Consider the following 27380-nt stretch of genomic DNA (forward strand, 5'->3'; position numbering starts at 1 on the left):
AATTAAAAAAATGTTTGGTCGGAACGCCCAGAGCAAAATAATATGATAAAGAGTGGAAGTAAATTTGTGGTACCTCATGAATTAAGAGGAAGTATATTGGAAATTGTACATGAAGGTCATGGAGAAATGTCTTGACTGAAAACAAAAGTTAGGGAAGATTTTTGGTGACCAGAAGTGGATCATAATGTGGAGAGGTTTGTAAGAGCTTATGTGAATTGTGCGTGCAGTGATAAAACACATTTGGTGAAGGAAACACCCGTTATTCAGGTGCCGTTCCCGGAAAAACCTTGGAAAAAGGAGGCGATGAATTTAAGTGGACCATAGGAATTGAAAGGCAGTGGAAGAAAGTATACCATAGTGATGATAGACTATAATTCTAAATGGCTCTCGGTTAGTCTGGTGAATGATGTTAAATCCTCATTGTGATAGAATAATGGGAAAAGATATGGAGAAGGGAAGGGTATCCAGAAGAACTTGTGACGGATAATGGTCCTCAGTTCATTTTGAAAGATTTTGAGAATTATTTGATAAGTTGTGGTGCAAAACATGTAAAAACAGCAGAACACCTACATGAAAATGGTTTAGCCGTGCACTTTAACAGAGTCTTAGGACAGAATATTCAAATGTCTGTGGAAAATAGATTGGAAGTATGAAATAAAGAAATTGGTATGGAGTTATCATACCATGCCACACTCAACTACATTGGAGACACTTTTTGTGTTCTTGAAAGGTAGAAAACCATGTACCAAAGCTTTACCAGGTTGAATGAGAAAAAACAGGATAGAAGAAAGTGAATGAGAAGGATTTGTTGAAAAGAGTGCAGAAGAAGCAATGTAATTATTGCAAGGAAATTGAAGATGAGAACAGAAGTAATGAGTATGTATCTGGAGATTTCGTAGAAACCAGACTTCTAGGTAGTATGAGAAAGGGGATGTCCAAATAGTCATTACCCAAACAAGTGATGAAGTTAAACAGATATGGTGTGGGAATGGATGATGGAAAGAGAGGGAACCTGCGAAGTGTGGTCAAGTGAAATAAGACAAAGTTGTGCAAATGGAAGAAAAAATAAGACAGACATGTGAAGGAAAAAGAAAGATTGAGGAAAGTGAAAGATGACAAAAGAATGTTGGCAAATGAGGGAGAATGGGTCAAGATGAGTAGATGAGGAAGCAGAACCAAATTACCGGAACATTAAAAAAATATGTATATATTAATTAAAGTTTGGTGTCATATGTATAATGAACTGTATGTATATAGTTATTATTGTGAATAGTTGCTATATGCACACTGCATGTTAAAAGGGAGAAAGTTGGAAATGTTTAGTTGTTTTGTTGGGAATGGAGATATGTTGTATTGTGAGTTAGTGTTACGGTGCTTGATGGTATCCTAGAAATGTAGTAGCCAGATAAGAATCAGCATGTGAGGCAGGGATGAAGGATGATGGACAGCTGTAAGCTGGAATCTTCCAGGGTTGGTGGCATACTTGTACTGAGAAATGTGCTAAGAAATAAAGAAGAAAAGACACAGCAAATGGCCTGAACCTGGTCCATCAAAAGTTAAATCGAACCAGTAGTATAGGTCTTTTAATAGCTAGTTAGAAGCAGTTGTTGAGGTGGACTTTTGTAGGCAATCCTACATAACTGTTTAGGGGTTGAGGGTCAAAGGATCTTTGATCATCAACCGCAGTTAAGTCCACCTGCTTCTGATCAGTGGGATAAGTTCAACAAAGCTCTTAAACACTCATTTCAAGGATGATCCTAATGTAATTGTCGAAAGAAAGAGATTTTTTACCCGTAAGCAACATGACCATGAGACTCTTGATAATTTTGTAAAAGAATGAAGAATTTTGACCTCATCATGTGAATCTGTGGGGTCTTTAGAGAAATATTTAAGAGATCAAATCATAGTGAATTGCTATGACATGAAAGTGCAAGAATAAATGTTATGCTGTAGGAATACAACCCTACCCTAGCTGAAATGCTCAAAATAGCCAGAGCCATAGAAAGGTATGTTCTAGCATCCAGAAAGGTGAGCAGGTTTAAACATCTTCATGCAAAAGCGTTAACACAATTTCATATACATCTAAACCTATGGCTAACAGGAAACCAGAACTAAGAAAAGGAGATAAGAACATAATTTGTTTCAGATGTGGTTCTAAATTTTATGTGGCTAGTGTCAATAATTGCTCTGCAATTGGAAAGTCCTGTTCTAAGTGTAAAAAAATCTGCCATTTTGCTCAAGTGTGCAAACATTTCTGTAAAGTAATATTGATTGACAACCAGAGAGTGAATACAGCTGTGCTGACTGCTACTGAGAATGGCACTAGTAGAAGGGTTGTTTTATCAGTTAATATGGTGGAAACATTTTCTCCAGAGATCAAGATTGGAGGTGATCCTGTGTGCGAAATGAGGATTGGTAAATTTGAGAATAAGGTCACTGTTAATTCAGGATCACATATCACCATTATTTCAGACAATTTGTTTTTAAAGAAATGGAGTGATGTGGATCTTTTGCCTCTGGATATTCACACAGTTTCCTTTGGAGGGCAGGAAATTGACCTGATTGGATATTTAATGGACAATTGTGTTATAAGGACAGGTCCAGGTTTAAATCGGAAATAGAAAGGGTAGAACATTTTGGGTTGGGAAGTTTGGGATGCTCCTAAGACCCAGCGCAGAGAATTCCATTGCTTTAGTCGAAGAAATGGTTGAAAGAGTCGAAACTCTGGAGAATGTAATTGCCCAGAATTGATCTCTGTTTAAAGACAGATTGGGGTGGTCAAAGGCTACCAACACAAAATCACTATTAAGCTATACTCTATTCCAGTGGTGCAGGCTTGAAGAACATCTACATAAGTTGTGTTCAGAAGGGGTAATTAAGCCAGCGTATTCCTCACAATGGATTTCTCCTATAGTTGTGACGATTAAATCATCTGGGGAGCTTAGACTTGTGCGTGGATTTAAGATCTCTTTAAAGAAACATCCAAATTGATTGTTTTCCATTACCCAGAATACAAGATATATTTGCTCACCTTAAGAGCACAAAACTTTTGTCAGCTATTGATCTCAGGGCTGCATACCACCAAGGTGAACTCAATTAGGACTCCTCGTGATTTAACAGCCTCCAACACACCTTTTGGTGTGTTTCAATTTTTATGAATGGCGTTTGGCATGAGCGGCTTCTGTATTTCAGAAATTGGTGCACCATTTCTTGAGGGAGGAAAGTGACGTTTTGACATATCAAGATGATATTCCAGTTTATTCTAATTCTGTGCAAACGCACTTAGGAAAACTGGATAAAGTGTTAGGCATATTGGAAAAGCGTGGCATCACGGTAAAAGAACAAAAGTGCAAATTTTTCTTGGAGGAAGTTGAATATATGTGTCGTTTCCTAAAACATTCAATTAACTAGGTATTAAAAGGAACCATAGAAAATGTAGGGATATGTGTGAGTCTACCAGTAATCAATCTATCTATCTATCTATCTATCTATCTATCTATCTATCTATCTATCTATCTATCTATCTATCTATCTATCTATCTATCTATCTATCTATCTATCTTTTAAGTAGTAGCTGATAATGGTATATAATTAAACTGAACTCCTAATAAGGCAATAGTTTACAGAATGGTATGTAGCTCTTTCTTTGTGTTAAGACCACTTCCTAAGGAATCTTCACTGCCATTATTTTGATGCACTGAAAATAAGTTGTATGTTATTTTGCCGTTATTTTGATGCACTGAGAATAAGTTGGTGTAACCATACAAATAAAACTAAATAGAGAGATATTAAAAATAGACCACTTCCAAATGTTTTAAGATTTCTATCCACCATGACTATTTTTTTTTGATTTACAGAGGACCAGCCTGTAACATGTTTTCCCTTAATATCACTACTTCACTAATCTTATCTTTGACAAGTTGCCTTGACCAGCACTGACAGCGTCGGAGTCTGATGAAGCTCCAGTAATTCTTAAGAGCACATGCACTGAGGAAGGCCTTCAAATGGCCCTCACCTCTAATCAGATGGAGGTAGTTACTGGGCATATGACAGATGGGGTAGACCTCTTTGAAGAAACTATTTTTCAGGTTTTTATGAAGGGCATCAGACTAGTTTGGTATTTGAGGTCTTTATTGTGTGCCCTTCATGGTGTTTTCAAGACAATCTGTTTTGGATGATGGAGTTTGCTTTCTGGTTATGAGGACAAGACAAGGGCCCTCATTACAAGTGTGGCGGTCTTAGGACTGCCGCTTTTTCGACAGCCGATGGCCTAGCGGAGTCAATGCTCTCAATCCGACAGGGCAGCACTGCAGGTTCCTCTCTGACGGCTTTTACATGGTGGTTGTGGCTCTACCTTCTAGTGTATGCACAATACACCAGCAGGTGGACCTTCATCAAAAACATCTAGACCGCTAGACATTGCCCCATCCTAACTCCATGGGTACCATCTTGTAATAGTGAACGATTATTCTGATTACAGTTACTGAAATACCTTGATTGTGAAGACCAGCTATTACTCATATTCATATTCCATTGATACAGGGACAACTGTGTTATACTAAACATCATTCAGGTTAACCCACTTCCATGTCTTCCAATGCAAAAACCAGGAAAAACGGACAAAGGCACCCAAATTTTATCCACAGTAGAGCTCTATCCGAAGGTGCAAATACCTTTCTAGTCTCTTACAGGTCCAATCATCATAATGCCCCATTCTGTTCCTATTAAGAAGTATTTTTTTTCAAGGCCCCAACCATAAGGTCTCTTCATTCAGACTCCGCATATCTGTCTTAAGGGAGAATATCCAAAAGGTGTCTCTCTCCTTCCATATCTTTGTTTCTGAATGTCCCATTTTCCATGTCTTTTTCTAATGTCGGACACTGTAGTACATCCTCTTCATGTCCAGCTTCCACACAATGGTTAGCCAATGGAGCTTGCATCTTCTTTGTTCTAATTACTGACTTGTGTTTCCCATAGCGTACCCTAGTGTATCCTAAATTCTCTGCTGGTTTCCCCAACATATCCTGGGCCACATAGACACAATAGTAGATCCACTACATTGCGGCTTTTGCAATTAGTCATGTCCCAAGGTGGAATTTATACCCATTATGTTCTCATTTTTCTGTAGTTACGGCTGAGTGGCAGGCATGGTACATGCCACATCGATGATTCTCCTTCACATGTATACCATCTGTAATAGTGCTTTGGCATATTCCCTCTTTCTGTTTTAACAGTGTGTGCACAAGTTTGTCCCTGAGGTTAGCATTTCTTCTGAAAGCAAAAATGGGCCCCTGTAATCTCTGATCCTCATTGATTGTATTTAGTATGTTCCAATTATTTTTGAAGGCACTGAACACGGCCTGACCTTATCCAAATAAGAGAAGCTAAAAGTGCCTCCAACACTATAGTATGGTACATTGGAGGGACATAGACTGTTGTTGAGTGGAGTATAGAGTTGTTGAGTAGAGCATAGTGGAGTGGAGTGTAGCTTAGTAGAGTTGAGTGGCGCAGAATTTGGTAGCATACAGTGGAGTGGTGCAGGGTAGAGTGGCGTTAAGTGCAAAGGCATACAGTGAAGTGGCGTAGAGTAGAGTGGCATAGAGTGGAATGGCATAGAGTGAAATAACAGAGTGGAGTTGGGTAGAATGGAGTTATGTACAGTGGAATAGCATAGAGTACAGTGTCAGGGTTGAGTGGCGTACAGTGGAGTGGCATTGACTGCAGTGGCGTAGAGTGGATTGGCTTGGATTGAAATAGTGTACAGTGGAGTAGCATAAAGTGGAGTGGTGTATAGTAGAGTGGCAGAAAGTGTAGCGGGGTACAGTGGAGCAGTGTAAAATGGAATAGCCTACACTATAGTGGTGTACAGTGGAATAGGGTAGAGAGGAGTGGCATAGAGTTGAATAGCATAGATTTAAGTGGCATAGAGTGTAGTTGTTTATAGTGGAATAGCGTATAGTAAAGTTGCATAGAATGGAGTGGGGTACAGTGGAGTGGTGTAGAGTGGAGTGCCATACAGTGGAGTAGTGTAGAGTGGAATAGCATACAGTAGAGTGTTGTAGAGTAGAGTGCCATAAAGTGGAGGGACATGCAGTAGAATAGAGTACAGAAGAGTAGAGTGTGGTAGATTTTAATAGCATACGGTGGAGTAGCATTGAGTGCAGTGGCGTAGAGTGCAGTGGCATACAGTGGATGGAGGTACAGATTACTGGCCCACAGCGGAATAGCACAGAGTACAGTGGAATTTAGTGGAGTGGCATACAGTGGAATACCTTTTAATGAAGTGACATAAGTGCAGTAGTATAGAGTGGCATGGCTGAGAGTGGAGTGGCAAAGAGTGGAGTGGCATAGAGTGGAGTAGTATAAAGTGGACAGGGGTAGAGTAGAGTGGTGTACAGTGATGTGGCATGGAGTACAGTAGAGTGGCGTAAAGTGGAAAATGTGTACAGTAGAGAGGTGTACAGTGAAGTGGCATAGACTGGAGTGGAATAGAGTGGAAAAGCATACAGTGGAGAAGCGTACACTGGTGTTGTGTACAGTGGAATAGTGAAGAGTGGATTGCCATACAGTGGAGTGGTGTACAGTGCAGTGGCATAGAGTTTAGTAGAGTGGACTAGCATACAGTGGAATAGCATACTCTGGAGTGGGGTTGAGTGGAGTGACATAGAGTGGAGTGTCACAGAGTTAAATACCAAAGAGTGGAGTGGCACAGAGTTGAATACCGTGGAGTGGAATAGCATTCTTTGGAGTAGAGTAGATTGGAGTGGCATAGAGTGAAGTGAGGTATACTGTTGTAGTGTACAGTGTAATAGCATAGAGTGGAGTAGCATAGTATGAAGTGCCATACAGTGGAATGGCATACAATAGAATAGCATACTCCATGGTGAGATAGAGTGGAGTGGCATAGACTGGAATAACATAGGTTGGAGTGGCTTAGAGTGGAGCAGCATAGAGTGGAGTGCCGTAGAGTGGAGCGAGGTATAGTGCTGTGGCATACCGTGGACTGGCATTGACTGGAGTGGTGTAGAGTGGAGTTTTGTAGAGTGGAATATCATACATTGGAGGTTTGTAGAGTGGATTACCATGGAGTGGGGTAGAGTGGAGTGGAGTGGAGTAGACTGTAGCGGTGGACAGTGTAATAGCATACTGTGGAGTGACGTATGGTGGAGTGTTGTAAAGAGGAGGGGCGACAGTGGAATAAAAGATTGTAGTGGCAAAGAGTGGAGAGGTGTAGTGTGGAGTGGCATACAGTGGAATAGCATACGCTGGAGTGTTGTAGAGTGGAATAATGTTACATGTACTGGCATACAGTGTAGTGACAATAGAGTGGAGTGCCAAATAGTGCAATAGCATAGAACAGAGGGGCACAGAGTGGAGTGTTACACAATAAATTAGCGTACAGTATAGAAGCATAGAGTGCAGTGGCATACAGTAGAGTGGTGTGTAATGGAGTGGTGTACAGTGTAATAGCATAAAGTGGATTGTCGTAGAAAGGAGTGGTGAATAGTTGAGTGGCGTACACTGGTGTAGCATACATTGGGGTGGTGTACAGTGAAATAGCATACAGTGTAATAGTGTGCACTGAAGTGACATAGAGTGGAATAGCATAGAGTGTGGTGTCATAGAGTGGAGTTGCGTACAGTGGAATACCATACATTGGAGTAGCATAGAGTTGAGGGTCATACAGTGGAGTGGTGTAGACTGGCAAATACAAATATGTACACCAACTACACAAGTCCGGATATTACTCAAACATCGTCCAAAATGCATGGGCAAAGCCCACACAAGATACCTGACTCCAAACGGAGAGAGCGCTGCAGGGGCATCAGATCAAAATGAAACAGGCACCTCAGGGGGTGGTGGAGGGGGGCACCTCAGCCGGATGAGCGCAAAACGCCACTGCTCCACGAGGGGGCTCCATGTCCACTGCTGTATCCTGGGGATTGCAAAGCCACAGTCTCACAAGTCTTTCCAGTGGGTGGTTTGTCCACTGCTCTATCCTGGGGAGTGCAAAGCCACAGTCTCACAAGTCTTTCCAGTGGGTGGTTTGCCCACTGCTCTAACCTGTGGCGTGCAAAGCCACAGTCTTACAAGTCTTTCCAGTGGGTGGTTTGCCCACTGCTCTATCCGGGGGAGTGCAAAGCCACAGTCTCAAAAGTGTTTACAGTGGGTGGTATGCCCACTGCTCTATCCTGGTTAGTGCAAAGCCACAGTCTCACAAGTGGATGTCAATCTCCACTGGTTCTGGAGGGGCCTTTGTGCCCAGAGTGCTTCATCCTGCCAAGGACTGAGGAAGTGGATGTATCTCTCCACTGGTTCTGGAGGGGGCTTTGTGCCCAGAGAGCTTCACATGCAGTGTGACAGGTCCCATTTCCTCACATGGGTATGTGTGCCATGAGATTGCTGGGAACAGGTAGCATGATACGCCATGGAGGCAGAGACACACTCCACCCTGCTGCGACTTCGCCTGCCACCTGCAGGTACAAACAGTGCTGAGAGTCATGCCTCATGGACACTGGGCAGGGTCCAGGATGTCTCCTGCAGCCTCGGACGGCTGCCCAGTAGGGATGATTGCCATGTCAGTTGTGGTGGCACTGTCTGAGCACGTTGCGGGCCTGGTGGCGGTGCTTGCGGCGGTGTCTGTGGCGTACGTGCTGGCAGTGGTGAATGTGTCTGCACCTTTTGAGGGACACAGCAGGGAGTCTCCTGCAGCCTCGGATGGCTGCCCACTGGGGGTGATGCTGGGGGCTGTTGCTGAGGCAGCAGACGTGCAGGTGGTGGTGCTGGTGGCGGTGTCAACCGCTGTACAGGTTGGTGTAGTGGTTGACAGAAGGGGTGACTCTGGTCCCTCAGTCGGAGCCACTGTGCCCTGTCCTGACCTGCTCTTCGGCTTGTGTCCCTTTCCCACCTTTGATGTTGCTGCTGGTGTCTTGCCACTGTACCCTTTTAGTTTAGAGGAGCCCTTGCTTGCTGGTAGGTGCGGCTTCTCCTTCTGGCATGTGGGCACCTTCTTCACCTTGGCAGGTGGCGGAATGGCCTGCTCCTTTGTCTCGCTAGGTGGCACACTGGCAGCCCGCAATGAGACCGGAGTTGCTGGGACCACTGTGCTTGGGGATTTGGTGGCTGAGGTGCTGGGCTGGGAACTGGAAAGCCTGGCCCTAGGGGAAAGACGGGGGGTGGTGTAGGGAAGAGGTCAATGTTAGCCAGGAAAAGTTTCTTAGGCACACTGGGATGGGAAGATGGAGGGGGTTTGGGAGTGGAGGAAGAGGTAATAGTTGTAGGAGGTGTACGTTTGCTGAATTTGGGTGAAGGTGCATGGGCCAGAGGCTGTTGAGGTGGATGGCTGTTGGGTGGCTGTGTGCCTGCGTTTGTGTACTTTGGAAGGCGGGCTCACAGACACACTGGGAAAGGACACAGGGGATGTGTGAATGGTAGTGGGGGTGGTGAGTGCACGTGAGGCCTGGTTGGTGATGGGCATGCTAGTGATAGAGGTAGTGGCTGAGGACGTAGTGCATGCAGGTGTGAGTGGAGACGAGGCAGGGAGGAGGAGGGCATGGAGGAGGGGGACACAGTGGAGGCAGTGGATGTTGGTGTGTCTGCATGGGGATGGTGCTTGTGTGAGTGCCTGTGGGATATGTGGTGCTTATGTTTGCCATGTCCACTCTTGTGTGTTGATGAGTATGCATGCTGGTCTGATGGTGTGCTTGGGATAGGCTGAGGTACAGGGGATTGGGTCTGGGTGGAGGAAGTTGGAGGTCGGACACAGGGACAATGGCTGCCATCAGTGCTGAGGCCAGAGCCTGAAATGCTTTCTGTTGGGCAGCCTGCCCAGAATGAATGCCCTCCAGGTATGCATTTGTTTGCTGCAAATGCCTCTCAACACCCTGGATGGCATTCAAAATGGTAGATTGCCCAACAGTGAGGGATCTCAGGAGGTCAATAGCCTGCTCACTGAGGGCAGCAGGGCTGAAAAACAATGGATCTACCTTGCCTAGGGGAACCCACAGGCCACCACCCCCACCCAAACACTTTATTATGCGCGCAGAGTCAGCTGAAAGAGAGTGTACTCACCCCCTTGTGGCTGCTGTGATGCCCTCAAGCACCCATCCAACTCCGGATATGCCACCGCCAGGATCCGGTACATCAGGGGGGTCATGGTGCGAAGGGCACCCCTTTCACGTTGGGAGGCCATCCCCAGCTGGGCCTCTGCCGTCTTCTTTCTCCAGCGGTGCAGGTCCTCCCATCTTTTCCGGCAGTGGGTGCTCTGTCTATGGTAGACCCCCAGGGTCCACACTTCCTTGGTGATGGCACACCAAATACCCTTCTTCTGGTGGGCGCTGACCTAGAGGAAAAGTGAAGTAAGAATGGATGCTACTATCCCGTTCTTCTCATGCATTGCCTACAAACCTCCCACCCTGGCCCAGACATACATACACACACATTATCCTCACATGCTGGCCTGTCCCCTCCCCTCCCTCTTCCATCCACGACACTCCGTACAATCATGTGCCACCCACCATGCTCACAGTGTACTCACCTGTTTGTCTGGAGGACCGTACAGTTGCGTGTACTGGGGGAGGACCCCATCCACTAGTTTCTCCAACTCCACCGAAGTGAAGGCAGGGGCCCTTTCCCCAGACACTGTAGGCATTGTCGCTTCCAGACACAGGTCACAGCAGCACTTGCAGTGTAGGTCCTCTCATGTTGAATGTCAGGTATCAAGTGAGTGAACAGTTAGAAAATGGCGGCCACATCCGCGGCGGTGCGTACCGTCACCGCCGGCACACATAGTCATTGGCTCCTGGAACCCATAGGGCCCAATGTTAACCAATGCTGAATTGCGCCGCGGTCTTTGACCGCCTACCGCGACGGTGTACAACGCCAGCGCAGTTACCTCATTTCCTCTCGTCCCACCTTACAGGTCAGGCAGCTGCCATTTCCTGGGGCCACATGGCAGGCCAAAAACTGCGTCACACCTATTTAGTCCAGGAATATGGACAAGCAAAGGAACATGAAGAAATGTTTATGTTTTTGCAAAAAAACCATTGTGATACCTGAGTGTTGTATGACGCTCTGCTCACCGTTCTCCTCCATAGGGCACTTCTACTGGGGCAGGTGATGAGATGGCAGCATCCTCCGGTGTACAGACCCCTGGTGGACCTGTCGACAATGGAAGACAGACACATAATTATAACTTACAGACTTGATTGTGCAACAATCCATAAACTGTGTGCCCAGTTGGAGACAGACCTGATTTCAGCTATCCGCCATCCCACAGGATTACCCCCTCTAGTGCAGGTCCTGTCTGTACTCCATTTCCTGGCCAGTGGGTCTTTCCAAACAACAGTGGCCATGGCATCAGGGATGTCCCAGCCAATGTTCTCTAACGTGTTGTCCAGAGTGTTGTCTGCCCTGCTGAAACACATGCGCAGCTACATTGTTTTCCCTCAAGTGGAGGATTTGCACACAGTGAAAGGTGACTTTTATGCCCTGGGACATATCCCCAACATCATAGATGCCATTGATGGTACATATGTGGCATTTGTGTCCCCCCCGCAGGAATGAACAGTTGTACAGAAACCGGAAAAGCTATCATTCAATGAATGTGCAGATGGTGTGTTTGACAGACCAGTACAACTCCCATGTGAATGCCAAGTATCCTGGCGCAGTCCATGACACTTACATTTTGAGAAACAGCAGCATCCCTTATGTGATGGGACAACTCCAGAGGCCCCGTGTGTGGCGAATAGGTGAGCCTAAAGTCCCCACACAGTTTCATTTGGTGTCTGGGTATGGGAGATTCCCTAATGTTTGGAGGATGTCTAACAGTTGTCCCTCGATATTTGCACGTGACTCTGGTTACCCCAACCTGTCATGGCTACTGACCCCAGTGAGGAATCCCAGGACAAGGGCAGAGGAATGCTACAATGAGGCACATGGGCAAACTAGGAGGATAATAGAGCGCACCTTTGGCCTCCTGAAGGCCAGATTCCGGTGCCTCCATCTGACAGGTGGATCCCTATACTACTCACCGAAGAAGGTGTGCCAGATCATCGTGGCCTGCTGTATGTTGCACAACCTGGCTTTGCAACGCCAGGTGCCTTTTCTGCAGGAGGATGGGCCTGATGTTGGTCGTCTTGTAGTAGATGTGGAGTCTGTGGACAGTGAAGAAGAGGAGGCAGAAGAAGAAGATGTAGACAACCGAAACAACATCATCATGCAATACTTCCAATGAGACACAGGTTAGAAGATGGAACTGCTTTCCACATCTCATACTATTGTAGGAGCTAGCATAAGTCTGACTTTTACACTCTCTGTATGGACCCTGACTTGTCACTTTGGCTTTCCATTTCACAGATGTGGCTCCCAATTTGTGCCCTCTGCTATGTTTACTCCTGGCCTACTGCTGTGTAACATTGGTATGTGAACAAGTACATTGACATTGCTATATTCCAGAGATTTTGCAATTACACATTTGTGAAAGCACAGACTGACTCCAGATTGTTTTGTTATTCAAGGGTGTTTATTTCTGTGCAAATAAGTGGAGGGGGTGTGAAATGGGCTGGGGTGATGGTGGAGGAATGTCCATGGCAGAGTCCAGTCTCTTGGTCTCACAGGTGCATTGTCCTACGGGGCATAGGATGTGGAGTTTAAGGTGGACAGGGTGACAAAGTGGGACAGAAGGGTGACATTCAGGAGGGTCTTATTTCCTGACGGGGGTCTTGGCAATGTTCTTGTTCCTGGATCTCAGGGACCGTTTGCATGGTGGTTCTCCTTCTGCAGGGGGTGGGGTGCTGGTGGCCTGTTGGTCCTGTGGCGGTGCCTCCTGTCCACTAGTGCCGGTGGAGGTGGAGGGCCGTTCATCGTCGAGGCCCTATACCAACCTGTACGGAGGTTGACACCGCCACCAGCACCACCACCAGCACCGCCACCTGCACCACCACCTGTACGTCTGCTGCCTCAGCAACAGTCCCCAGCATCATCCCCAGTGGGCAGCCATCTGAGGCTGCAGGAGACGTCCTGCTGTGTCACTCAAAAGGTGCAGACACATACACCACCGCCAGCACCTCCACCACAGACACCGCCGCAAGCACCGCCACCACCCCCGCGACGTGCTCAGACAGTGCCACCACAGCTGACATGGCAATCATCCCTAGTGGGCAGTCGTCCGAGGCTGCAAGAGACGTCCTGGACCCTGTCCAGCATCCACAAGGCATGACTCTCAGCACTGTTGTACCTGCAGGTGGCAGGCAAAGTCGCAGCAGGGTGGAGTGTGTCTATGCCTCCATGGCGTATCATGCTACCTGTTCCCAGGCAATCTCGTGGCACACACACTCATGTGAGGGAATGGGACCTGCCACACTGCCTGTGAAGCACTCTGGGCACCAAGCCCCCTCCAGAACCAGTGGAGAGATACATCCACTTCCTCAGTCCTTGGCAGGATGAAGCATTCTGGGCAAAAAGCCCCCTCCAGAACCAGTGGAGAGATACATCCACTACCTCACTCCTTGGCAGGATGAAGCACTCTGGGCACAAAGCCCCCTCCAGAACCAGTGGAGAATCACATCCACTTCCTCAGTCCTTGGCAGGATGAAGCACTCTGGGCACAAAGCCCCCTCCAGAACCAGTGGAGAGATACATCCACTACCTCAGTCCTTGGCAGGATAAATCACTCTGGGCACAAAGCCCCCTCCAGAACCAGTGGAGACTGACATCCACTTGTGAGACTGTGGCTTTGCACCCCCCAGGATAGAGCAGTGGGCAAACCACCCACTGTAGAGACTTGTGAGACTGTGGCTTTGCACTCCCCAGGATAGAGCAGCGGGCAAACCACCCACTGGAAAGACTTGTGAGACTGAGGCTTTGCACTCCCCAGGATAGAGCAGCGGTCAAACCACCCACTGTAAAGTCTTGTGAGACTGTGGCTTTGCACTCCCCAGGATAGAGCAGCGGGCAAACCACCCACTGGAAAGACTTGTGAGACTGTGGCTTTGCACTCCCCAGGATAGAGCAGCGGGCAAACCACCCACTGGAAAGACTTGTGAGACTGAGGCTTTGCACTCCCCAGGATAGAGCAGAGGGCAAACCACCCACTGTAAAGTCTTGTGAGACTGTGGCTTTGCACTCCCCAGGATAGAGCAGTGGGCAAACCACCCACTGGAAAGACTTGTGAGACTGTGGCTTTGCAATCCCCAGGATACAGCAGTGGGCATGGAGCCCCCTCGTGGAGCAGTGGTGTTGTGCGTTCATCCGGCTGAGGTGCACCCCTCTCCCTCCCCCTGAGATGCCTGTTTCATTTCGATCTGATGCCCCTGCAGTGTTCTCTCCGTTTGGAGTCAGGTATCTTGTGTGGGCTTTGCCCATGCATTTTGGGACACTGAGCCACGGACGATGTTTGAGTAATATCCGGACTTGTGCAGTTGGTGTACATATTTGTATATACTGATTTTTGAAATTGCACTATCTGATTTTTATTGATTACAATCGTTACAATCATTTCCTTTTGTCCTTGCGTTCTTCCAGGGGGTGAGAGGGTGTATATGTAATGTAGCTGCATGTATTTGTGTGTATGTGTATGGTTTTGTGGGTGAGGGTGGGGGTATTGCGTGTTGCGTGTGTGTGTCACTCTCTTTTCCCTCCCACCCTCCCCTGTGTTGTAGGTGCAGTAATCACTGTGTTCATCGACAGCGTCTTTCCTGCTCCTGATACAGAAGGAAGAAGACCAGCATGGGCAAGACCTGTAGTTCGGGCTCCATGGCGTCCTGGTTCCTCGTTGGGTGTCGAGAGGTGAGTGGTTTCCCTTCTGTGTACTGTTCCCGCTGTGCTTTTGATAGCGTTGGTACCTCCCCAGAAAAGGTGGCGGATAGGCCTGTTGTAATACAGTGGGTGGTACATTGTGTTACGCCTGTCCGTTGGCGGTTACCGCAGCAGTGTTTGTTTCTACCGCTGTGGCGGTCGGAGTGTTAAAGTGTCTGTCTATGTTGTCGGTTCCCACATGGTCGTGTTTTCATTTTTTTTCCGCCGGGCTGCTGGCAGTATTACCGCTGCTTTATCACATACCGCCAGGGTTGTAATGAGGGCCTTAGTTACATATTGTGCAGCAGTGTACTGCGATAAGCTTGTGGTATACTGGGGTACATGTGGATGAGAAGGCAGTATGTGATTTGATAATGGCTGTGTTTAGCAAACGTAACAGGCAGCCATGTCATTTTCAGCACAGCACAGTTTGGCCTTCTGTTTCGCTGTGTTCTGGGTTAGGGCCTTAGCTATAGGTAAGCAGTTGATTTTAATGTTGGTTTGTACCTATTACCAATTTATTAAAGTGGCAATAGATGCATGTATGTATTAATTAATTTAACTATAATTTTCTGTAAATTTTGTCAGCAGTTTATTGAGAGCTGTGCATTTTTATATTATTTATAGCACAGTAATTTATATTACCACTGTACTCCATAGTCTTTTTGTGAAGATTTAAATATGTTAAGCATAGAAAATACACTCAGTACACTATGGGGTCATTACGACCCCGGTGGTCGCTATTAATATGGCGGTACGTACTGCCAACAGGCTGGCGGTACTTAGCGCCATATTATGGCTGAAGCCAACCCACCAATGTACCACACCGACCGCCACGGCGGTAACAGCTGCCAAGCTGGAGATATCCATCTCCACCCCGGCGGCCGTCACTGTTCCGTGCGCGGAATTATGACCCCACCCACCGCCATGGTTTTCGTGGCTTCCTTAACGCCATGTAAACCATGGCGGTAGGCACTATCAGTGACGGGGAATACCTAGGGGTCTCCCCCCACCCCTCCAGTTAGCCCCCCACCCCTCCCCTACCTCGCTAAAGCCCCCCCTACATTCACATCCCCCCAACACACACACATGCATACACACACCCATTCCCACATGCATCCACGCATGCATACATTCATTCATACACACATCCGCACACACTTTCCGACATACACACAGACACACATTCACACAACACAACATACGTGCACTCACACCTACATACATGCACACATGTATTCAATGCGCAACACACACCCGCATCCGCGCACACACAATCATTCACACACCCCTACACACGCACACAAACACAACACCCACCACCCCCTCCCCTGTCGGAGACCCGACTTACCTGTGTTCAGTGGGTCCTCCGGCAGGAGACGGGACGGGGCACTGCTGCCACCAGCAGCGCCCACCTTCAGAACCCCGCCAGGCCATATTATGGTCACAATATGGCTGACTGCAAACTACTGGTGTGGTGCTGCTGGTGGCAGCAGCTCCACCTTACCGCCATCTGCCAGCATGGTCACAGCCAGATTTCTGACATTTTTCTAGCAGAAATCCAGCTGTGGTCATAATACGGCGGACTGCTGGTAGCCGCGACAACGGTCCTTTGGCGGCCGCGGCCGCAGCGTTATGAGGTTTTTACTGCCAATCTCAAAATGAGGGCCTACATTTGTAAACTATAGTCTTGTACAGTGTATTTTAAATATTTTAGATTTTCTTTATTTTCTTTTTGTAAAGTACTGCATTTACTCCAAGAAGTACTGCAGTTCCCTGTATGTTTTTTTAAAATATATAGAAACATATAAATATTTTCCCTACTTATTACCACTTTAATAAAGTGGTAATAGGTGGGCAAATAATATCAAACCTAGTACTTACCTAGTTATAAAGTCATAAGGCAGAACATAGCCAACGTGTAGCGAAAAACAACATGGCTGCCTTTAAGTTTTGTAAAGGCATGCATTAGCCAATCACATAATGCCTTGTCATTGCTATTTATTGTGGTACTTATGCAAAATACTGCAAAATTATGTGAAAATTTGCAAAACTATCACAACAACAGCTATCCCTAGGTTAAAATGCCTAACAACTCAAAAAACACTTATGTGTAGTACCCGCAAGGATAATTTGCACTCTATAACCTATAACCCTGCCAAAATTCATGGAACTACATTCAGCGGTTTTCACGCAACGTCTATGGAAAATGCTTTGGTGGGAATAAATGTTTTAGGCTCCCCCTTTTTTCCTTGCACTCCGTACACCAATCACTGTGAAACTTTGCATACTCTGCGAAGGTAGAATTAGCTACAGGTCTGGAAAGTTTTGTGGAGATTACTCAAAATGGGACAAAGTTATTACGACCAAAGTTCTGAGGAATTCCTATACCTGGGAATCCTAGCTATAGCTACATATTGACAACCACCATTCTTCAATATATATACATTTACATTATAGTTCAGAAAATGTTATTTATTCTTTCTAAACAAATCAAACTTAAATTCACAAACATTACAAATTCTTAAATGGGTACAACCAGTGCATGGAGAAGGCACAAGTGTTAATGTAGTGTGGCTAACAAGTTCAATACACTCTGTATGGAGGAGAAATGTACTCCCATTGAGTGCTAAACCTCAAATGGCACGGAAAAAAATAAAAATAAAAATGTTTCCTTCATGTAAGCAGTGGAAGGATACACTCAGGCAGACACAACTCAAGATGAAAACTAAATGCAAACACCAGAAGAGGGAGAAAATATGTTGACACTCAAACTAAATCATTTTGATGATTGATGCACACAAATGGAACTGTCTGAGTCTCCTTAAGACCTAGAATGTCTTTGTATGATTATGTTCTAGCGCCAATTAATAAAAAAAAATCATATGACAAGATTTCAAGTCACAACCATAAAGGTTTATTCAAAATTACGACTATTACAGAAAACAAAGAGTAGTCAGTCATGAATCCACATCTGAATAATGCAAGAAGATTAACATAAGATTTACCTCAAAAGCAACCATAGTTCAGCAAGAGGACTGACAGAGTCTGGCACAAAAGAATATCCAGACAATGAAAAAACATGACATTTTAGCATGACTTTTTGTAAACGGGTGATATTAATATGTTACTTTTGAATAGCAATCAATCAATCAAAATATTGGTTTGCAATCACTAAAGACATCACACATTTCCAAAAGCGTGTGATTGGTCAACCTAATACATGATCTAACCAACAAAAGCAAATAAACATGAAATTAAGCATTACACAATTAACTTTTCCTCCACATTTTATAACAATGGACATGATCTTGCAAATTGTTACCTTCACTTTTATTCTATGGGAAGGAAGCTAACAAAGCCTTATTTAACAAATACCCTTTACAGACCATTACTTGCCTCTGCTTTCCCTGAAAGAGAAGAAACACATGCATGTGCTCAGTTTGTGCAGAGCAAGCTAGGAAAATAAAATTACATTTAAATATTGAAATATTACAATGGTCAGTTAATTTACACAGTGTTAAACCTGACGGCCTTAGGGTGGTCTTCCCCCAATCTTTTTGTCCTCCGCCTCCACTTTTCTGACCTTGTTTTTGCTGGTATTAGGTCTCTGTGCACTTTACCACTGCTGACCAATGCTAAAGTGCTTGGGCTCTCTCCTATAAATGTGGTAATACCAGCTTATCCCCAATTGGCATATATAATTTAATTCTAAATCCTTATTAAAGTTCACTGCATGTGCCCAGGGCCTGTAAATTAAATGTACTAGTGGGCCTGCAGCAATGATTGTGCCACCCACTTAAGTAGCCCTTTAACCATGCCTCAAGCCTGCCATTGCAAACTCTGGGAGCTGTTTCAAACTGTCATTTGGAGCTGAAAAAATAAGCATTTTACCAGGTTCAAACCTCTCTTTTTAATACATATATTACCCGTAGGGTAGGCCCTGGACAACCCAGAGGGCAGATTGCAATATATTTAAAAAGCAAGACATGTATCTACAAGTTTTACATGTCTCAGTAGTGAAAACCCCTTACATTTGTTTTTCACTGCTGCAAGGCCTATCTCTCCAATAGGATAACATCGGAGTTTCCTTATTACGTTATAAAAGTAATTTCCAAATGAGAAGAGATAATTCCTTCAAGTTTGATGTATTTGGAATCACAATTTAAAATCGTAACTTATACTTAAGTCTGATTTTAAATTGTAGTTCGGAAAATGTCACTTTTGGAAAGTTCTCCAACTGTAGTCACTTGGTGCCTGCTGCCTGTCTCTGAACACATGTCTGAGGTGGGTGACAGCGGGGCTTTGTGTATTTCTCCTTGACAACCACACACAATGGGAGTTTAGGTGTGATTTGATGGGCCCCCCTGGCAAAATGGGAGGGAGGAGCTAGACCCAATCTCACTTACACCTGGATAGTCTGTGCCCTGTCCTCACACAAAGAGCTGCACCCCCTCCCCACCATAGTGAGTCTGAGGCCAGGGCAGGAAGGGGGATATTTGTATGCTTCAAATGCATGTCTTCGAAGACTCCCCCTTTTCAAAGGCACCACTGGGTATAAAAACTGGACCTCTGACACCACCACTGTAGTACACTTATGGACCTATGGATACTCTGCTATGAAGAAGGACTGCTGTGCTGCTGAAGGACTGCCACATTGCTGGACTGCACTATTGTGGACTTTTTCTTTGCTGCGCTGGACTGCTGCCTGCTCCTCTCTGACTGGGTGAGAAGGACTGGACTTGCATCACTTGAACCCAGAACCCATAGTGATTCTACGGACTAGTTGACTGGCTTCCTGATCTCAGGGACATAAAAGACTTCCAACCACAATGCTTCTACACTTGGCCATCTATGAGTCTACCCCACCAAGTGGTGCCACCCCAGTTCTGGAACCTTGGAAGTGGGCTTAAGGTACTTTTTCAGTGGAACCAATGCATCCTCTGCTGAGCAGCACATCGCCGAGTAGAACCAACACATCTCCTCGGCTGAGCCGTGCATACTCAAGCAGAACTGACATATCACTGCTGTTGCATGGATTGGACCCATCGCAACAGGCTTGCAATGCCGTCTCATCCCACATCTTTGGTTTGACGTAGTGCCTTCAGAACCCCCACTGCATGATGGTTTTTCCGAGGCAAGCTCCTTGCATCTCCTGTTGACGGCAGTCTTGAAGGTGATGACAAAACTCCTCATCACAGCTTCACCGCTCATTGGAACCGATGCAGTGCCTCCCCTGTGCGGACATCTTCAACGAGGATCCACACAATGCTCCTCAACCAGGATTTAAGGTACTTTGGTTCAGTGGCTTAACTAGGTCCCTGTAGCTTGCCCGTGCTTCATGAAAGTCAGCCTGAACGTTTGACTTTGTGCTGATCTAGCGCAACTATCTTTGTCAAATAGTGCTTTATGCTTCTTGGTCCTATTTTTGCTTAAAACTTTGAAATTCAATATCTTCAGTCCTACTTATTTGATGTTTGTCATTTGGTCCTATTTTATTTATTAAATCTTGATCTATTTTTCTAACCTGGTGTGGAATCTTGTTGTGTGGTATTTTCACTGTTTTACTGATTGAAGTATGTAGGAGGCTGGCCCTCTATGTAGTGTGCAGAGCTAGGCACACTGTGCAGGGGGTCCTGTCAACCACACATTGGTTTACAGGGGTAAAAACGAGATCACCTAATGCTCTAATTTTCAAGGCAGCTTGGTATAGCAGTTAGGCCAGTCTTGAAGAAGTGCAAAGCATTTGGTGTACTCACATCATCAATCTTGCAACTCACACATTCAAAGGAAATACTTGAGACCTATTTATAAAAATACTTCTAGTTTTCATATACATTTGAGACCAAGATCATCAGAATTGGGTAAGTACTTTTTGAGATGTGAATTTTTGAAGTTTAATAAAAATAGACTTTTGATGCGTACTTACGCACCATAGGAGTCATTGGAGGATCACCTTTAAAATACATATAAAATTGCACAGTTGGTTTACTAAGTTCTTCTTTTGCAGGTTGGTCCAGGTCATTGGTGGTCACACTGTGCCAGCTGGGAGAAGTTTGGGGGACTCCTGGTTCTAGTAGGAGCAGTGGGAGAAGATCTCTGGAGCTGGTGTAGGGCCACTGCGGCAGGCCACTCAGAAAAGCACCTAACAGGTAAGTTTAAAGATAGTTCTTTGGAGTCCCCTTGCAGTGTCGAGGTTGCAAGGGGTGAGGGAACCTAAGGGCACAGCAGATTGTTCAGTGCAGGGCACAGGGTGGTTGGGTATGGAGAAAATCAGTGAGCCAGGAACTGTGCACAAGGATGTCCTCAGGAGATGGAGGTAAGTTAGTTCAATGGTTGTTTGCAGGACAAAAGTGAAACTCTGTTGGGAGGTTTGGAGTGTTCCTGAAGTCCCTCAACTGGGGCTTCCTCCTAGTCATTTTGCAGCCCCAGGTGGGCTGTTATTCTGGATGTCTGACATTAGCTGACCAATACCGTGGGTATTGGCACGGTTTGGCCACTGGAGGGTGCAGTGCCACCATACTTGGCACACTGGCACGGTTTGTCTTCATGATTGTTGGTGTTTAGATTTGTCTAGCTGTGTCATCCAGTTTGGGAATTAGCAGCTGGTTAGAGAAGTGGCACTCAATGGCTTGTTGGTTTTAGAGTAGTACCTCCACTCTGGAGGGTTTTCTCTGGACATTTTCCACCTTGGGGTCCTCTGGGGTTTTTGTGGAGTTGTTCAGTTGTCCAGCAGTCCTCAGTGGCGAATGTCGGGTCCTGGGTGCAGCAGGCAGGATTTGTCGCCTTCTCTTTGGTGCAGCAGGTCCACAGTTCTTTTGCTTTGGATATTCTTGATGCTGGTCCTCTTTTGTCTGTCAAGTCTGATTTCCTGGGCTAGGGATGCCCACTAAATACTGTATTTAGTGGGTGTTTTAGGGTGAACCCGGTAGTGACAATGGGTCATCTACCGTAGGATGGCTACAACCACTATGTGACCACTTCCTGTGGAGAGGTGGTTACTTCCCTATATCTTAGTGGCTATTTTCCTCCCATCCAAGATGGAGGAAAATGAACTAGAGTGTCCACATTGCAGGCAATATCTTGGGGGTGGTGCATGCTAGGTGGGGCCAATCTTCCTACCCTTTGTGTAGTTCTCTGCCATTTCTCCTGCCAAAAGTGGGGGTTTGCACTGGGGTGGCCATCTGCTGCTAGCCAGAGAGAAGTTTCTCTCACCCCAAGGTTGTTGATTGGATGTCTGGCAGAGGCAGACTGGCTAGAACAGTCAGCAACCATACCAGGGTAGTTAGCTTTTGCAGGGGCACCTCTTAGATGACCCCTGGGTACATTTAGTAATAAATCCAATACTGGGCCCCAGTTTGGATTTATCATTCTCCGTTGTTTGATACCAAACAACCCAGGGTTCAGTGTGGCCATCTTGTTGCTGTGAAACTCATGTTGACCAGTGTCCAGCACATGTTTTAAAATGGCTGCTCTGTCGAATCACTATGGCCAAGGTTGGGCAAGGATACAGTGGGGGCATAGTGCTCATGCATCTATGCCCTCGCATACAGTATGATGCACCCTGCCTTAGGGCTGAAAGGCCTGCCAGAGGAGTGACTTGCCCATATTGTATGCAGTATGTAGTGAACAGGGCACACAGGCAGTGTGCCTTGTCAAGTTTGAAATTTAGGTTTGCATCAGGGCACTCAGTCTGCAATGGCAGTGCTGGGTGCCCTTGAATGCATGGCCTCAGAGGGTGGCACAATCAGTGCTGCTGCCTTCAGGGGCCTACCCTTAGTACCTCCTGCACTGGGCACCTGAAAGCCATTTACTAGGAACTTAGGGTAGCAGCTAAAGGTGTCTCCAATTGTGCCAATGCATCACAACAGTTTTAGGGAAAGTGGTCTGGCTCAGGGAACCTGGTTAGCAGAGGCCGTGGGCAGTAGAATGTTTAGGTTACATCATACATCAGGCAAAAAGTGGGGACTAACCATGTAAAAAAGTGCTGCCCAAATACTTAACATACTGCTCTGTGCCAAGCTACCAGAGGCTGATACCAGGTTCATTTAGCGTTTGCTTGGTCCTTCTTCTGATTAGGACTGTGGTTGCTGCTTGACCAGGACTCACAGCCCATTCAACCACAACCAATTTCTAACACACAGTAACCCTTCTCAACAGTTTAAGCAAAGGGCCTTGAATTGTTACAAATATAAAAACATCCTGAACATCTTTTCCTGGCAGACCACTAATTCAAACATTTTGTTAATTCAACAAGCAAATAATGTGGAGAGAGCTTCTATTCTGTATTTCACTTATTTTTCTTAAATTGAAAGGCACACAGAACACAGGACCATGGAGAGGCTTGTTCACATAAACTAAAAGTGTTCAGTTCTTTTTATAAACATCAACAGATGGCAATTCAGGGAGGTTGAGGTCTAGATAGGCTATAAAAAACATCACTAATAAGCATTACTTTTGGTTAATAAAAACACGCCTGCAGTCCAATCAAATTGGAAAATAAAATAAAAACTATCCCAACCAAAAATAAAAAATAAAAAATACACCAATCAAAAATTGTAAATCATTTTGTGCTAAGAAACTTTTATCTATTCACGGTGAAGCTTATTTCCTAGTTGCTTGACACTCACAAGTCCTGGTCCACATTGCTCAACATCAATGTTGAAAACCAGATTGTTCAGCTCTAATGTGTATGCTCGGCTAAGCTCCAGCAAAGCCAGAATAATTGAATTATTTTGGACAATTTACCTTTTCATTAAGAAGAGTACCCAGTCCTTTGACCTACTCCGTCAGTGCATTCTTTGCCCATTTTGACTACAGAGGATTACCATGTTTTACCTTCATGAGTCCCTTTTCTTCCTGAATAGTTTTATTACGGATCCTTGATCAAATGATAAAATTGATATGTAGATTACATAGATTAGAATATGTAGAGTTTGATATATTGTGTGTGAATCCAATGCTTTCATCCTGCACATTCATACCTATTTAGAGTATTGTTAGGGTAAAGGTAGCATAGAACAGAGGTCCAAGTCACAAAGAAAGCTATGGATATCCATGGGGCTTTATGCGGATGACTGAAACATGTTGACCAAAGGAAAAGAGAATCATTAACTAATCTGTCTCTATCTCAACTTTATCTAATTTTTTCTCTTTCCATGTGGATCCCTTTATCGTCTTCAGACTTTGAACTGAAAAGATCTCTACTTACAGCTGAAAATGATGGCGCTCATCATACTACATGTAATCGAATCTGGATAGCACATAAGCCAGTGAGGGTTTGCATCCTTAAAACAGCTATACCTAGGCAAGTGCCAATGGATCCATTTAAGTAGTAGTAGTGAATTTATTTCATTTACATAAATATAACCATAAAAGTGCATTTAAAAAGCACATATAAAACATAATCACATTAAAACAGCATATAAACTTTCAGCACAATAATATTTGTATGCAAAACAGGGATCTTTCAAAGGATATTAAGACATCTAAACATTTCCTAGTAATCTGGAGAAATCACAAAAAACTACCATAAACAAATGAGCATTAAAAATTGTAAATATGATAATCATAATTAGAAAAAAAGAACAAATTAAAGTGATGTTTACATGTTAATAAAAATAACAAGTATCTGACAGTAAACATGAAAAATATATTAAAATGATATGTGCTGTTTCCTAAAGTACAGAGTTCTAATACTCATCTCTGCAAAACCCACTTTATCATAACAATCAATACAAGGTGACGAATGATGCACCGATAAATGTCTAGACAATAAAATAGCAAGTCAACCAAAATCTTAGGGCATCACATTGTTAGCACAGGGTGAGTTTAAACAGGTCAAAAACTTTCTAGTTGAGGCTTCTAGCCCTTATGTGCCATGCCTAATTTACATACCTCTATAGCACGAAGACTGTCAGTTAATTTGTGTTATACCTAAGAATATGCAGTGCCTCGGTGCAACGTCCAATGCATAAGTGGTGACATATCAAAATAATCCACTTATATGTTGTAGGGTGTACTCCCCAACTGGAAGAGTATCTGTACTTTTTCAAAAGTTGAAAATCTATGCTGCAGGAATGATTTACTCTTTTCGAGTTGGGGTTTCCGAGATAGTTTATCAGAGAGGCTAATGCCTAGATAGTCAAAACTCCTAACCGACATAATCAATTTCCCATCCACCTCCATTTTACTTTATAAAGGTGATGAGGGTTTAAGGACATAAACGTTGCTTTTCCAGCATTAATTTTGAGACCTGTACTCTCACAAAACGTATGGAATTTCTCCAACAAAACTTAAAAGCCCATAGAGATATGTGACATGAGTAAAGTATTGTCAGCAAACATCAACACTGAAGTGTTGATGTTTGCTATTTTTCGGGGCACTTTTTTGTCAACTGTTCATCCACCCCACCAATTCATTAAGATCCAGACATAGGAAGTTAGGGGCTTGTACACACCTCTTGGTGATTCCACAGTTGATAGGAATCATATTAGTGAGATCCCCTTGGCTGTTCCACCTGACTTGGACATAAGTATCTGTATGCAGTTTAATTAAGATATATAAAAGATGCTCAGAGATAGTATATTGTCTAAGAACTTCCCACAGGTGTTTCCTGGGGACTAAATCAAATGCAGCCTTCAAATCCATGAAGGCCACATAGAGGTGGTCCTTTCGTAATGTAATTTATTTCCAACAGATGACTGAAAACCAAAACACCTGGTCCATTATGCTTATTTTCTCACTGAATCGGCACACAATCAGACAGGATCTGATGATCTTTCATCCAAGTCTGGATCTGAGAGGACCTCCCTGGCAAAGATCTCTTGTGTGGTATCTCTAAGCCTAATGTGTCCATAATTCCCCAGATTGGCTCTTACTCCCTTCTTGTCGATGAGGATAATTATAGCCCCTCTCCAAGACAAAGAAGGGTGTTTCCCCCCCTACTGCATTAGTGAGGCTGTTCAGATAAAGTATCCAGGCTCAGAAAGAAACAAGTCACCTGGAATAATGTCTGGCCAGGTGCTTTCTCCCGTTTCAATAGATGCAAAGCAACCTAGGTCTCTTTCAATGAGAAATTGCATGTATTTTAGATTCAGACAATTGTGACCCCTCAGAAATTGATTTATGCTCATTATTATGAGGAGGGTTATCACACAAGATTTTCTTTTTGTCTTTCTTTTCCAGAGATGTTTTATAGGCCTTTCTGGCAATAGTTAACTAAATTTCATCACCCTTTCCAACAGCTTCGATCAACTCATACTTAGCCATTTAACATTCCCTTGTGAACCATGGACAGGATATATTTGTGTTGGTCTGTCTTCTAAAACAGGTAGTTAAAATCAATTTTAGAGTGGCAAAAAAGTCAGAATGAAGCGAAACTAAATTATGCCAAACAATATCAGCTGAAGCATGTAGAAACAGTCAAAAAAGGCTTGAAAATACAGCCCACTAGTGAGTCACTGTTAATTTTATTGTTCATTGGGGCTGAATAAGAGTCAATTTCAGATTCCAGAGATGTAAAAGAATATCAACAGAAAAATCTAAGACAAAGGCATTATGGTCATACCTTCATGTCACCTGAGAAGGGCCACAGTCTTGGGTCAAAGAATATATCAGATGACTTGTGGGACTTCTCCATTTGAAGGATGGTTTGGCAGGATAGTCAGATTTAGACTGTCCATTGCTTGCTCTTAAACCATGTTCAAGAGTTAGATGGAAGAGCTGGCTGGCCACCTTTGACCATTTTTTCATCGGGTTGGCCAACTGGGCTGAGATTCCCCACTCCTCATCTTCTGCTACTAGCCAGGATGAAAATGGCTCAAAAAGTTCAAGTGTGTAATGCAATCCCCAGCTATGATCACGGACCATTCATGCCATATTGAATAAAGAAGAGTTTGGAGAGAATGCAATGTTTGGGATTCTAAATTATCTGCAACTGATGCTATTAATCACAGCAATATGTCTGTACTTCACTTTAAGAATGTTCTGCAAGATCACCCCCGTGAACGGACTATCGCCTTATCCCAGGGGCAACAGAGGGGTATCATCGACACAATGAAAAGGGCCATGAAGCAAGATGGCCACCTACTCAGTGGACAGATGAGTATTTGTTCGGACCCTATATCATTATTCAGCATATTGTTTACAGCCTTTCACACAAATGACATCATGCTGCTAATAAGTTCTCCCTGTTCTATGGTACCAGGAGGCCTTGCAGGGCAATGTTAGAATGTTAGAATGTTAGAATGATAGTATGTTAATATATCCACCCACGGTCTGACCTAGTAAAATCATCATTAGTAGACAGACTAAGCTCTACTACTACCTGTTATTCAAACATAAACTGAGCATTTGTCAGGCGCTGAAACGCTGAACGTGTAATCAATTTATTTACGTATCACCCCTCCTGATAAGGAATAAGAAATAGGATGCAGCATCAGTATAGTAGATACCCCCATGACCCTAAGCTTGATCCCTACTGTCTATATTAAACTCACGAAATAGGGATCCTCAAAGCCTATATGTAGATTAGAGACTATCATTAAAATACACATTAAAAGGTTCTTTAGATATTTCTATGG

This window comes from Pleurodeles waltl, chromosome 5, assembly GCF_031143425.1.
Source record: "Pleurodeles waltl isolate 20211129_DDA chromosome 5, aPleWal1.hap1.20221129, whole genome shotgun sequence".
In the NCBI taxonomy this organism is placed as follows: Eukaryota; Metazoa; Chordata; class Amphibia; order Caudata; family Salamandridae; genus Pleurodeles; species Pleurodeles waltl.